General features: G+C 30.3%; 1 long non-coding RNA gene across 1 annotated transcript; it reads left to right on the top strand.

The window, feature by feature from the left end:
* Positions 1 to 8,872: 8,872 nt before the first annotated feature.
* On the top strand, positions 8,873 to 9,941 carry LOC123260591. Its single transcript, XR_006508480.1, has 3 exons — positions 8,873 to 9,568; positions 9,632 to 9,721; positions 9,795 to 9,941. It is a non-coding gene; the product is annotated as an uncharacterized LOC123260591 (long non-coding RNA).
* Positions 9,942 to 12,593: the final 2,652 nt, after the last annotated feature.

The raw sequence follows: 12,593 nt of genomic DNA, 5'->3' as shown, positions 1-12,593 counted from the left end.
TAGAAAAATATTTGAGGTTTTAATAACAGCCAATATTTTATGACATATAATTGCACTATTTTTATAATTAATATAACATATTAACAATATAAAATCTTATAAATGTACACTGTCTTCACTTAATCGGGACAAGCCGAAATACACATGTCCGTGTGTTACATGGTAACACTTAGTAAAGTGTCTCATAAAACCGGGCATTCACGTTTATAAGTGTAGGTATTGCAGACACTCAGATTTAAAATATTGTAATAAAAAAACGCATAAATATGTATAGAAAGCTCCATGATTCATCAGCTTTCAATTGATATACAATTTAACATAAAAAGTAGAAGAGAATGAAATTAAACTAATATAAGAAACTAGGTAGTCGTTGCCGTTTTACCGCTCCCCGGTCGCGGCTTTGGTTAACAGATAACAAACCTCGCACTTTAATGTAACATTTTTTAAAAACAGTATGGAATTAATTACAGCAAAAGTCAAAAAATTGCTTTTGAAATATGTGAATTGAAATATTTATTATATTTTTGGTATGCTATGGTGTGTTTGTTTTTATAAAATAGGCTTTTTATGTAGTGTATCATGGTCACAATGGGGACATCGTCTCATAATAGGGGCTTTTACCTTATCGTTGATTTGAAAGAAAACCCGAAAAGCGTTTTTCGGAATTACTTCTGAATTTTTCCACTCTGTCAATATAAACTCAAAGATTTTTCATGAAGCTTAAAAACTGCGTCGAATGCCACCAACCGCGTGAAAATCGGTTCATTCATTCAAAAGTTATTGCGATTTTGAAAATTAAAATATAGTGTTTCATCAAACTTCTATCAAACTTTTGACCTCGAAAAGCTGAAAAGCATACAAAAGTTATTTTTTCGGAGCTCGAAGAGCTCAAAATAATACACAAATTGATTTATCAGATCGTGAAGAAGAGCTTCTAAAACGTCTTTAAGTGCAATTTCAAGCGTTTAGGTATAGAATTGGCGGGAAGTTGCAGGGATGGCCTTTCAGGGTCAACCGTATTCCTAATTTTTAATTTTAACTGTTGGCGGGAAAGTCTAAATTTTAAATTTTTTATTATTATTGTTAAAAAAAATGTTATAATTTTATTTTAGATATTTATAGCTACTAAAGTTTGCAATTGATAGTTCAATTTATCAATAAATACCCATAGGTATACGTTGCAGCGGCTTTTTATACTGCTACAAGTGCTCCGAGAGTAACGATTAAATTTTGGTTATTATTGATAATTTTATAATAATTAACTTTTTTTTTCGGCTGATGACAAATTGTTTAATTAGATTTCAATTTTTGAATTCATTGATAAAGTTTGAATTGTAGTAGTTGTATATACTTACATTTTATAATCTTCAACTACCATTCGAGGCGTTTGAATAAATTAATAATTTTTTTAAATTCTTTAATCTAAATCTTGAACACATAAGAAACACGGAAATTCATACTAATCAATAAAATATCTATGATTCATGCGGTTGTCTAAGCTTTTGTGACACGGAAAAATTGGATCTTTATGCTGATGTCTGATCTACAGATACAAAAGAACTATGAAATGCATTTTATATTGATATCCGTGGATGTGAGCCCTTCAAGCCACGGAAAATTTAAATGAAAAATAATATTTATTATTTTCCGTGATTATAAGATCTTCGAGACACGGAAAAATTGATCAAATTATATTGATTTGACTTTTTTCACTTGTATTCATGAGAAGCACGAAAATTTATACACTTAGAGACAATTTTATTAAAAACTAATGAAATTTTATTAATATGAAATAAAATTTTATTGATATGGAATATAATTTTATTACTATTAACTAAGTTTTTTTTTTTTCAAGTGCAGATAAACTTTTTTATTACTATTAAATAAAATTGTCTCTCAGTGTACTTATAAATAAGATATCTATGATTCATGCAGTTGTCAAATCTTTGGGACATGAAAACTACTTGAAAAAATAGAATCTCTCGCTGATGTCTGGTTTTACAGATACAGAAAAGCAATAAAATTCATTTGACATTGATATTCGTAGCTGTGAGCCCGTTATGCTACGATAATTTGAAAGAAAATAGAATTTTTATAATCTTCCGTGATTCTAAGATTTTCTAGAAACGGAAAAATTGATAAGAAGAAACTTCATTTTCATTCCCGTTTCTCTTAAACCTAAGAGCCATGGAAAATTTGAATAAAAAATAATTTTTATTATTTTCCGTGAATCTAAGATCTTCGAGACACGGAAAAATAGATTAAATGATTTTTATTCGACTTTTTTCACTTGGATTCATGAGAAACCCAAAATTTTATATTTATCAATAAGATATGTGTGGTTCATGCATTTGTCAAAAATTTGGGACATGAAAACTATTTGAAAAAATAGAATCTCATGCTGATGTCTGATTTTACAGATACAGAAAAGCAATATATTGTATTTTACATTGATATTCGTAGCTGTGAGCCCGTTATGCTACCATAATTATGAAAGGAAATAGAATTTTTATTATTTTCCGTGAATCTAAGATCTTCGAGACACGGAAAAATAGATTAAATGATTTTTATTCGACTTTTTTCACTTAGATTCATGAGAAACACAAAATTTTATAGTTATCAATAAGATATGTGTGGTTCATGCATTTGTCAAAGCTTTGGGACACGAAAAAAATTGAAAACAGTTTAATCTTATGATGATTTTCAATCTTACAAATACGAAAGAGCGATAAAATGCACCTTATATTGATAACCGTGGCTGTAAGCCCTTCAAGCTACGGAAATTAGAAATGAAATAAAATTTATATAATTTTCCGTGATTCTAAGATCTTCGAGACACGGAAAAATAGATTAAATTTTATTAACTGGACTTTTTTCACTTGAATTCATGAGAAACAGAAAAATTTATACTTATCAATAAGATATCTATGATTTATGCAGTTGTCAAATCTTTGGGACATGAAAACTATTTGAAAAAGTAGAATCTCATGCTGATGTCTGATTTTACAGATACAGAAAAGCACCATATTGTATTTTACATTGATATTCGTAGCTGTGAGCCCGTTATGCTACCATAATTATGAAAGGAAATAGAATTTTTATAATTTTCCGTGATTCTAAGATTTTCTAGACACGGAAAAATTGATAAGAAGAAACTTTATTTTTATTCCCGTTTCTCTGAAACCTAAGAGCCATGGAAAATTTGAATAAAAAATAATTTTTAATATCTTTTATACCTAGGCGCTTAAAATTGTACTTATGACGTTTTCGAGCTCAAAAATACAATTTATGTGTTATTTTAAGCTCTCCGAGTAATTATGGATGCATTTGACAAAGAATTTAACAAAAGTACTTACATAACTCTTTATATAACTCATACTCAATTGCAGTGCAATGTGATGAAATAATTCAGTTTTATTATAAATGAAGAAACTTGATAAGAAGAAACTTTATTTTTATTCCCGTTTCTCTGAAACCTAAGAGCCATGGAAAATTCGATCTGAGACATTCTTACTTTACTTCCCTAGGTGTGTAATATACTATTTTCGGTTTTCTTTCGTTTACGACATCTCTTGAACGAATCAACCAATTTTGACCGGATTGGCAGCGATCGACGTGGTTTTTCAAGGTTGAGAGCTGATTAGTTTTTGGAATCGATCGATAGAGCCGTTGAAAGGTTTTTCCAAAAAAACCACTTCTGAAAAATTTTTTTTTCCTATTTTTTTTGAGATTTCTTCAAATTTCTGAAAATCTATTGGTCCGAATCTGTCCAAATTTTCAGGAAATCTAAGTTTAACGAAGCCCTTTGAACGGCACCAACCGCGATGAAATCGGTTCAACCGTTCAAAAGTTATAAGAGGTTTACACACACACACACACACACACACACACACACACACACACACACACACACACACACACATACAGACATAGTGCCACTCTCGCGGGAATAGTCAGGAAAGCTTCCTAGGACCTCAAAACGTCGAGATCTGATGAAAACTTGATTTTAGAAAAACGGGGTCAGCTTATGTCTAACCTTACAGCCACGATAGACCAATAAAATGCACTTTATACGGACGTCCGTGGCTGTAAGCTCTTTAAGTCACATAAATTAAAATGAAATAAAATTTTTGTAATTTTCCATGATTTTGAGATCTTCCAGACACGAAAAAATGAAAGAAAAAAATTTATTTTCATTGCCGTTTCTCTAAAACTTAGGAGCCACGTAAATCTGAAAAAGAATTTTTGTTATTTTCCGTGATTCTGAGGTCTTCCATACACGGAAAAATTAAAAAGTAGAAACTTCTGAAGAAAGCCCTGAGGCACGATAAATCTTAAAAAAAATTTGAATCCTATCCTGATGTCCGACCTTACAGATACGAAAGACGAGTAAAATGCTTTTAAAACGCAACTTTTCTGCTAACGTTTGTGGCTGTAAGTACTCGAATTCACGGAAAATTCTTATTATACTGATATTTATGATTTCAGGAGCCACGAGCTTAAGAATTTAAATAAAAAGGATTTCAATCGATAACCGTGGCCGTAAGACCTTACATGCATTGGAAACTGACAGATAAATTCTTATAGATAGATAGATAGATAATAAACTTTATTGACCCTAGAGCCTTAGCTCCCTCAGGACCATCATAATTATACATTATAATCAGTGTAAAATACAGAGCATGTAATTACATAAATTGAAAATGATAAAATAATAACATATTATAATGAAATAATAACGTGAATTATAAATTATAAATTATAATCGTGGTAGATATGAGATAATATAGTAATTATAGTAATGTTCGTGACTCTAAGACCAAAACACACACGGAAAATTGAAAAAAAAAATTTTTTTCCGTACCTATACCCTGCGCTGGAATACCTAGAGACCTAGGGACACGGAAGATTAAACAAGAACAGAAAATATAGGTTAACAATTTTTTCCACCCTCCGACCGGAAAGTAGCAACTTGTTTGTTTTCCTCGGCTTTGTCTCGGCAAAAAATTATATGTGATATATAATTTACGAATCACGGAAGATTATAAAAATTCTATTTTTTTTCAAATTATCGTAGCATAACGGGCTCACAGCTACGAATATCAATGTCAAATGAATTTTATTGCTATTCTGTATCTGTAAAGCCAGACATCAGCATGAGGTTCTTTTTATTTTCTCAAATAGTTTTCATGTCCTACAGCTTTGACAAATGCATGAACCACACATATCTTATTGATAAATATAAAATTTTGGGTTTCTCATGAATCCAAGTGAAAAAAGTCGAATAAAAATCATTTAATCTATTTTTCCGTGTCTCGAAGATCTTAGATTCACGGAAAATAATAAAAATTATTTTTTATTCAAATTTTCCATGGCTCTTAGGTTTCAGAGAAACGGGAATAAAAATAAAGTTTCTTCTTATCAATTTTTCCGTGTCTAGAAAATCTTAGAATCACAGAAAATTATAAAAATTCTATTTCCTTTCATAATTATGGTAGCATAACGGGCTCACAGCTACGAATATCAATGTAAAATGCATTTTATTGCTTTTCTGTATCTGTAAAATCAGACATCAGCATGAGATTCTATTTTTTCAAATAGTTTTCATGTCCCAAAGATTTGACAACTGCATGAATCATAGATATCTTATTGATAAGTATAAATTTTTCTGTTTCTCATGAATTCAAGTGAAAAAAGTCCAGTTAATAAAATTTAATTTATTTTTCCGTGTCTCGAAGATCTTAGAATCACGGAAAATTATATAAATTTTATTTCATTTCTAATTTCCGTAGCTTGAAGGGCTTACAGCCACGGTTATCAATATAAGGTGCATTTTATCGCTCTTTCGTATTTATAAGATTGAAAATCATCATAAGATTAAATTGTTTTCAATTTTTTTCGTGTCCCAAAGCTTTGACAAATGCATGAACCACACATATCTTATTGATAACAATAAAATTTTGTGTTTCTCATGAATCCAAGTGAAAAAAGTCAAATAAAAATCATTTAATCTATTTTTCCGTGTCTCGAAGATCTTAGATTCACGGGAGATATTAAAAATTATTTTTTATTCAAATTTTCCATGGCTCTTAGGTTTCAGAGAAACGGGAATAAAAATAAAGTTTCTTCTTATCAATTTTTCCGTGTCTCGAAGATCTTAGATTCACGGAAAATAATAAAAATTCTATTTCCTTTCATAATTATGGTAGCATAACGGGCTCACAGCTACGAATATCAATGTAAAATACAATATATTGCTTTTCTGTATCTGTAAAATCAGACATCAGCATGAGATTCTATTTTTTCAAATAGTTTTCATGTCCCAAATTTTTGACAAATGCATGAACCACACATATCTTATTGATAAATATAAAATTTTGGGTTTCTCATGAATCCAAGTGAAAAAAGTCGAATAAAAATCATTTAATCTATTTTTCCGTGTCTCGAAGATCTTAGATTCACGGAAAATAATAAAAATTATTTTTTATTCAAATTTTCCATGGCTCTTAGGTTTAAGAGAAACGGGAATGAAAATGAAGTTTCTTCTTATCAACTTTTCCGTTTCTAGAAAATCTTAGAATCACGGAAGATTATAAAAATTCTATTTTCTTTCAAATTATCGTAGCATAACGGGCTCACAGCTACGAATATCAATGTCAAATGAATTTTATTGCTTTTCTGTATCTGTAAAACCAGACATCAGCGAGAGATTCTATTTTTTCAAGTAGTTTTCATGTCCCAAAGATTTGACAACTGCATGAATCATAGATATCTTATTTATAAGTACACTGAGAGACAATTTTATTTAATAGTAATAAAAAAGTTTATCTGCACTTGAAAAAAAAAAAAACTTAGTTAATAGTAATAAAATTATATTCCATATCAATAAAATTTTATTTCATATTAATAAAATTTCATTAGTTTTTAATAAAATTGTCTCTAAGTGTATAAATTTTCGTGCTTCTCATGAATACAAGTGAAAAAAGTCAAATCAATATAATTTGATCAATTTTTCCGTGTCTCGAAGATCTTATAATCACGGAAAATAATAAATATTATTTTTCATTTAAATTTTCCGTGGCTTGAAGGGCTCACATCCACGGATATCAATATAAAATGCATTTCATAGTTCTTTTGTATCTGTAAGATCAGACATCAGCATAAGATCCAATTTTTTCCGTGTCACAAAGCTTAGACAACCGCATGAATCATAGATATTTTATTGATTAGTATGAATTTCCGTGTTTCTTATGTGTTCAAGATTTAGATTAAAGAATTTAAAAAAATTATTAATTTATTCAAACGCCTCGAATGGTAGTTGAAGATTATAAAATGTAAGTATATACAACTACTACAATTCAAACTTTATCAATGAATTCAAAAATTGAAATCTAATTAAACAATTTGTCATCAGCCGAAAAAAAAAGTTAATTATTATAAAATTATCAATAATAACCAAAATTTAATCGTTACTCTCGGAGCACTTGTAGCAGTATAAAAAGCCGCTGCAACGTATACCTATGGGTATTTATTGATAAATTGAACTATCAATTGCAAACTTTAGTAGCTATAAATATCTAAAATAAAATTATAACATTTTTTTTAACAATAATAATAAAAAATTTAAAATTTAGACTTTCCCGCCAACAGTTAAAATTAAAAAAATTAGGAATACGGTTGACCCTGAAGGCCATCCCTGCAACTTCCCGCCAATTCTATACCTAAACGCTTGAAATTGCACTTAAGACGTTTTAGAGCTCTTCGATCTGATAAATCCAATTTGTGTATTATTTTGAGCTCTTCGAGCTCGAAAAAATAGCTTTTGTATGCTTTTCAGCTTTTCGAGGTCAAAAGTTTGATAGAAGTTTGATAAAACACTATATTTTAATTTTCAAATCGCAATAACTTTTGAATGAATGAACCGATTTTCACGCGGTTGGTGGCATTCGACGCAGTTTTTTAAGCTTCATGAAAAATCTTTGAGTTTATATTGACAGAGTGGAAAAATTCGAAGTAATTCCGAAAAAACGCTTTTTTCGGTTTTCTTTCGTCAACGATAAGGTAAAAGCCCCTATTATGAGACGATGTCCCCATTTATGATACACTACATAAAAATACTATTTTATAAAAACAAACACACCGCTAGCATACCAAAAATATAATAAATATTTCAATTCACATATTTCAAAAGCAATTTTTGACTTTTGCTCTTAATTAATTCCATACTGTTTTTAAAAAATATTTATTAAAGTGCGAGGTTTGTTATCTGTGCTCAAAGCCGCGACCGAGAATAGTAAAACGGCAACGGCTACCTAGTTTCTTATATTAGTTTAATTTCATTCTCTTCTACTTTTATGTTAAATTGTATATCAATTGAAAGCTGATGAGTCATAGACTTTATTTCTATACATATTTATGCGTTTTTTTTATTACAATATTTTAAATCTGAGTGTCTCACAATACCTACACTTATAAACGTGAATGCCCCGGTTTATGAGACACTTTACTAAGTGTACCATGTAACACGGACATGTGTATTTCGGCTTGTCCCGATTAAGTGAGACAGTGTACATTTATAAGATTTTATATTGTTAATATGTTATATTAATTATAAAAATAGTGCAATTATATGTCATAAAATATTGGCTGTTATTAAAACCTCAAATATTTTTCTAAAATTAAGTATTTTTAGTCAAATAGCTTTAGATTATGAACCTAACCTCAAATCATAACATTGAATAACTTTGTCAACAAGTTTTTCTGTTTTTTTAATTAAATGTTTTGGATAAATTTATAATATTTTGTTGTATATTAACTCTAAAAGTATATTATTTATTTCAGGCTAAGTAAAAAGTAATTTATAATAAAAAGCTGAGATAATGAGGGATAAACAAAATCCTAAAGAGACAAAAACTCAATCATCAAATTCAACCAAAAAAAAGTGTTGTGTTCCAATGTGAATAATAAACTGAAGAAAAAAAAGTTAAAAGGCTTAAGTAATTATGATTCGTCAATTATAGAAAAAGCTTTAAAAGCAATAGAAGACATAGAGCTGTCCTTGAGAAAAGCTGCTGCTGCTTATGGAGTACCGATTGCTACCTTTGTTAGATGAAAAAGTATTAGTCCTGAGAAGGCAAAAATTAGAACTGAGCCAGCGACAGTATTATCTTTAAAAGAAGAGGATGTTATTGTTCAGTTGTTATTCTACAGAGCAGCAATAGGGTCACCTGTGACGAAAACTGACTTATTAAAGATGTATTACAATTTGTTATCATCTTAGACAATCATTCTAATGTGATAAACTGTGAATAAAATAATTTAACTAATGATAGACAACTTTTTACGGTTACATATGAATCGAGTCAAGTTAGTCTTCAAGAATCATTAACTGATAGCAATAATGTAATACGATGCCCTTCTAAAGACTTTAGTGAACACAGCCTAATTGATCAAACTATCTCTACTGATGATACAAACTTAGATATGTCTGTACAGCTCAGATAGATTACAACAGAGCTCACAAATATTCATCCTACAAATCCTATAAACAACAAAATTTATCAATTAGGTATGTAAATGTCAACCTCACATTTATGTTCGATAAATTTAATTTGATGTGACTGTTTTTTAGAATTTATGAAAGAAAATTTGGATCCTACGCCTGCAATGATTGACGAACATCGTTTTATTCATAAGTTTTCATCAATAACTGTTGATAACGGTAACGTAAAATAATTAGTTATGAACTAGTTTTAAAAATTATGATTAGAATTACGAAAAATTCATATTTTTAGATAAATCTCCCGAAAAACCTCTGAAAGAAATATTCACTTTGCCGTTGGATTATTTACTGAAGAAAAAAATAATAAAAATTGAAAAAACAGGCAAGTCAAAGTTACCATCTGTGGGGATCTCTGATGAATGGTACAAACAATTAAAAAGAAAAGTTAAAAACATGAAAGAAGAAAAACTTAAAAATAAAAAATATTACAAGAAGAAAAGAAAAAGTTAATTGCTCAAGTCGAAGAATTACAAAAAAAAATCAAGAAAGAAAAATAGATTTAATTCAATAATTTTCGTTAATTAATTATTTAACTGATAAAAATTTAATTATGAGTTGATTAAAAATTAAAATAATTTCTTATTTTGTAAATAGGACTGTCTAAAATTAATAAATATATAAAATTTGATCAATTTCACTGATTTTTTAACTGTCTCAAAAATAGGGTCCTGTGGTTTGAGACACTGGGGACATGTGACTTTAAAGTGTCTCATAAATAGGGTCTCATAGGTTCTCTTAAAAAACCATAATTTAATTCATTTTTAACCAAAAAAATTACAAACACATTAGAAATATTGATTTAATAATCATCAAATTATTGTACAATGCGATTAAAAGTGTATTTTCTTCTTAAATGGATTTATTATTCGCAGAAATGTTCAACCTACTTTGAAAAGTGTCTCATAATAGGGACTTTTACCTTAACTCACGAACGAATTAACCGATTTTGACCGGACTGGCGGCGATCGACGTGTTTTTTTGATGTTAAGAGCTGATTAGTTTTTTAAATGGATCGATGAAGCCGTTTAAAAGTTATTCCAAAATAACCACTTTTGAAAAATTTTTTTTTGTAGTTTTTTTGCGATTTCTCAAAATCTACCGGTCTGAATCGGTCCAAAGTGTATTGAAAATCTAAATTTGGTCAAGCCCTTTCGAATGGTACCAACCGCGATCAAATCGGTCAAGCCGTTCAAAAGTTATAAGAGGTTTACATACATCCACACACACACACACACACACACACACACACACACACACACACACACACATAACCGGAATCACGGTGAGGTCAATTACTATCTTACGCAGATGTTGTCGGGACATGGGTGTTTTCGAGAGTATCTACACCGCTTTAAGCACGATGACTCTTCGGAGTGCCCGTCCTGCCCAGGAGCTGCTGAAGACGCGGAGCACGTCTTCTTTGTATGTCCTCGTTTCGATCCACAGCGTGAAGAACTGGAGAGGATCCTGAACCAGAGAATGCAACCAGATTCACTAGTAGAAGCAATGTTGTCATCAGAAGCTGCCTGGAACGCTACCAACACGTTTGCAACAGAAGTCCTTAAAGACTTGCGTTCCACCGAAAGAAAAAGAGCAAATAGCAGAAGATAGAAGGAAGATAGTTAACACCTTAGCCACCAGAAGGAAGAGCAGTAGCTAGATCCTCCCTTCACGAAGTAATGCCTGACGGCGGTTTCCATGAGGGATTAGAGGAAAGAAGGAAAAGGGGTTTAGGGTTTAGTGGGTAGGGGCGTTAGTGTCGAGCTAGTATGACGCTGCGTCGAGTCGCCACATATCCAGGCCAAACAGCTATGCCTAGAATCCGTAAAAAGGATTCCCCCCCCTACAAAAGAAAAAACACACACACACACACACACACAGACATACAAACACCACCGCAGGAGTAGTCAGGGAAGCTTCCTATAACCTTAAAACGTCGAGATTTGATGAAAACTTGATTTTTGCAAAACGGGGTGAAAACAATAACTTCCTGATTTTTAAAAATCTGAGATTTTTAGCGGGAAGTTAAAAATTGAGAAAGTATTGCAGGCAAAGCTATAAACAGGGGAAGGGTCATTTTACGGTCCTTGCAAGAGTATTAATATTATAAAGTTATTAATAATAAGAATAAATTAACCGTTTTATCGCGGAGCATTTCATAGCAATATATATGAAGTTGCTGTAACTTGGCTATAGACACACATGGAAATTAATTAATATATTAAGAATCAGCTAAAAACTCCAACCGTTATAAAAATATAATAAAAATTGCACGACTCATGATGCGAAGCATCAGAGAGTGCTTTACGATCGAAAAATTTTTTTCGCCTCATTTTGGCGGCTATTTTTATTATTATAGCCTTGTTAGTTCACAGAATCAAGATATTTTGCATACTATTGTCGAGATAATTTAATGGAGATTAATTTCATACTTTTTAAAAATTGATTTACTGCAATAGAATTGGAAAAAAACACCAAAATAGGTCAAAAAATTTTCCTGTCCGTCATGTGTGAAACCCGGAAACACTGTAACTTGTGAAAAAATCCATTATTTGAGTTAAATTTTTTTTTTTTTAATTCTTATCGACGATTGTAGGTCACTGAATGCGAATGATTAATTAATTCAGTGTCGTTTAATTGAAATTAATAAAAAACGAAAACTACAAGACTGTATATCTATATATATCCATGTAAAATTAACATGGATGGTGATATATCTATATCTATAGATATTATGTACATTTTATTCCACCAGGGGCGCTTGTGCAGTACCTTCCTACTACAGCTGTTTTTTCGGCAATTAATTTTGAACGACTTAAGTTTTTTTTTTTTTTTTTTTATATTTCATAATTAAATGAGCATTATGAGTCGTGCACTTTTGGATTTTCCAAACTTTTTTAATATTAATTTAATGACGAATATTGAAAATTCAAATTTCAGACTTTCCCGCCAAAATTTAAAATTAAATAAATAATTCAATTATTGTATGCAATGCTATAAACAATTAAAGAGTCGTTCTGAGGTCATTGCT

Source organism: Cotesia glomerata, linkage group LG3 (genome assembly GCF_020080835.1).
Source record: "Cotesia glomerata isolate CgM1 linkage group LG3, MPM_Cglom_v2.3, whole genome shotgun sequence".
Taxonomy (NCBI): Eukaryota; Metazoa; Arthropoda; class Insecta; order Hymenoptera; family Braconidae; genus Cotesia; species Cotesia glomerata.
This window is presented reverse-complemented; position numbering and strand designations above follow the sequence as displayed.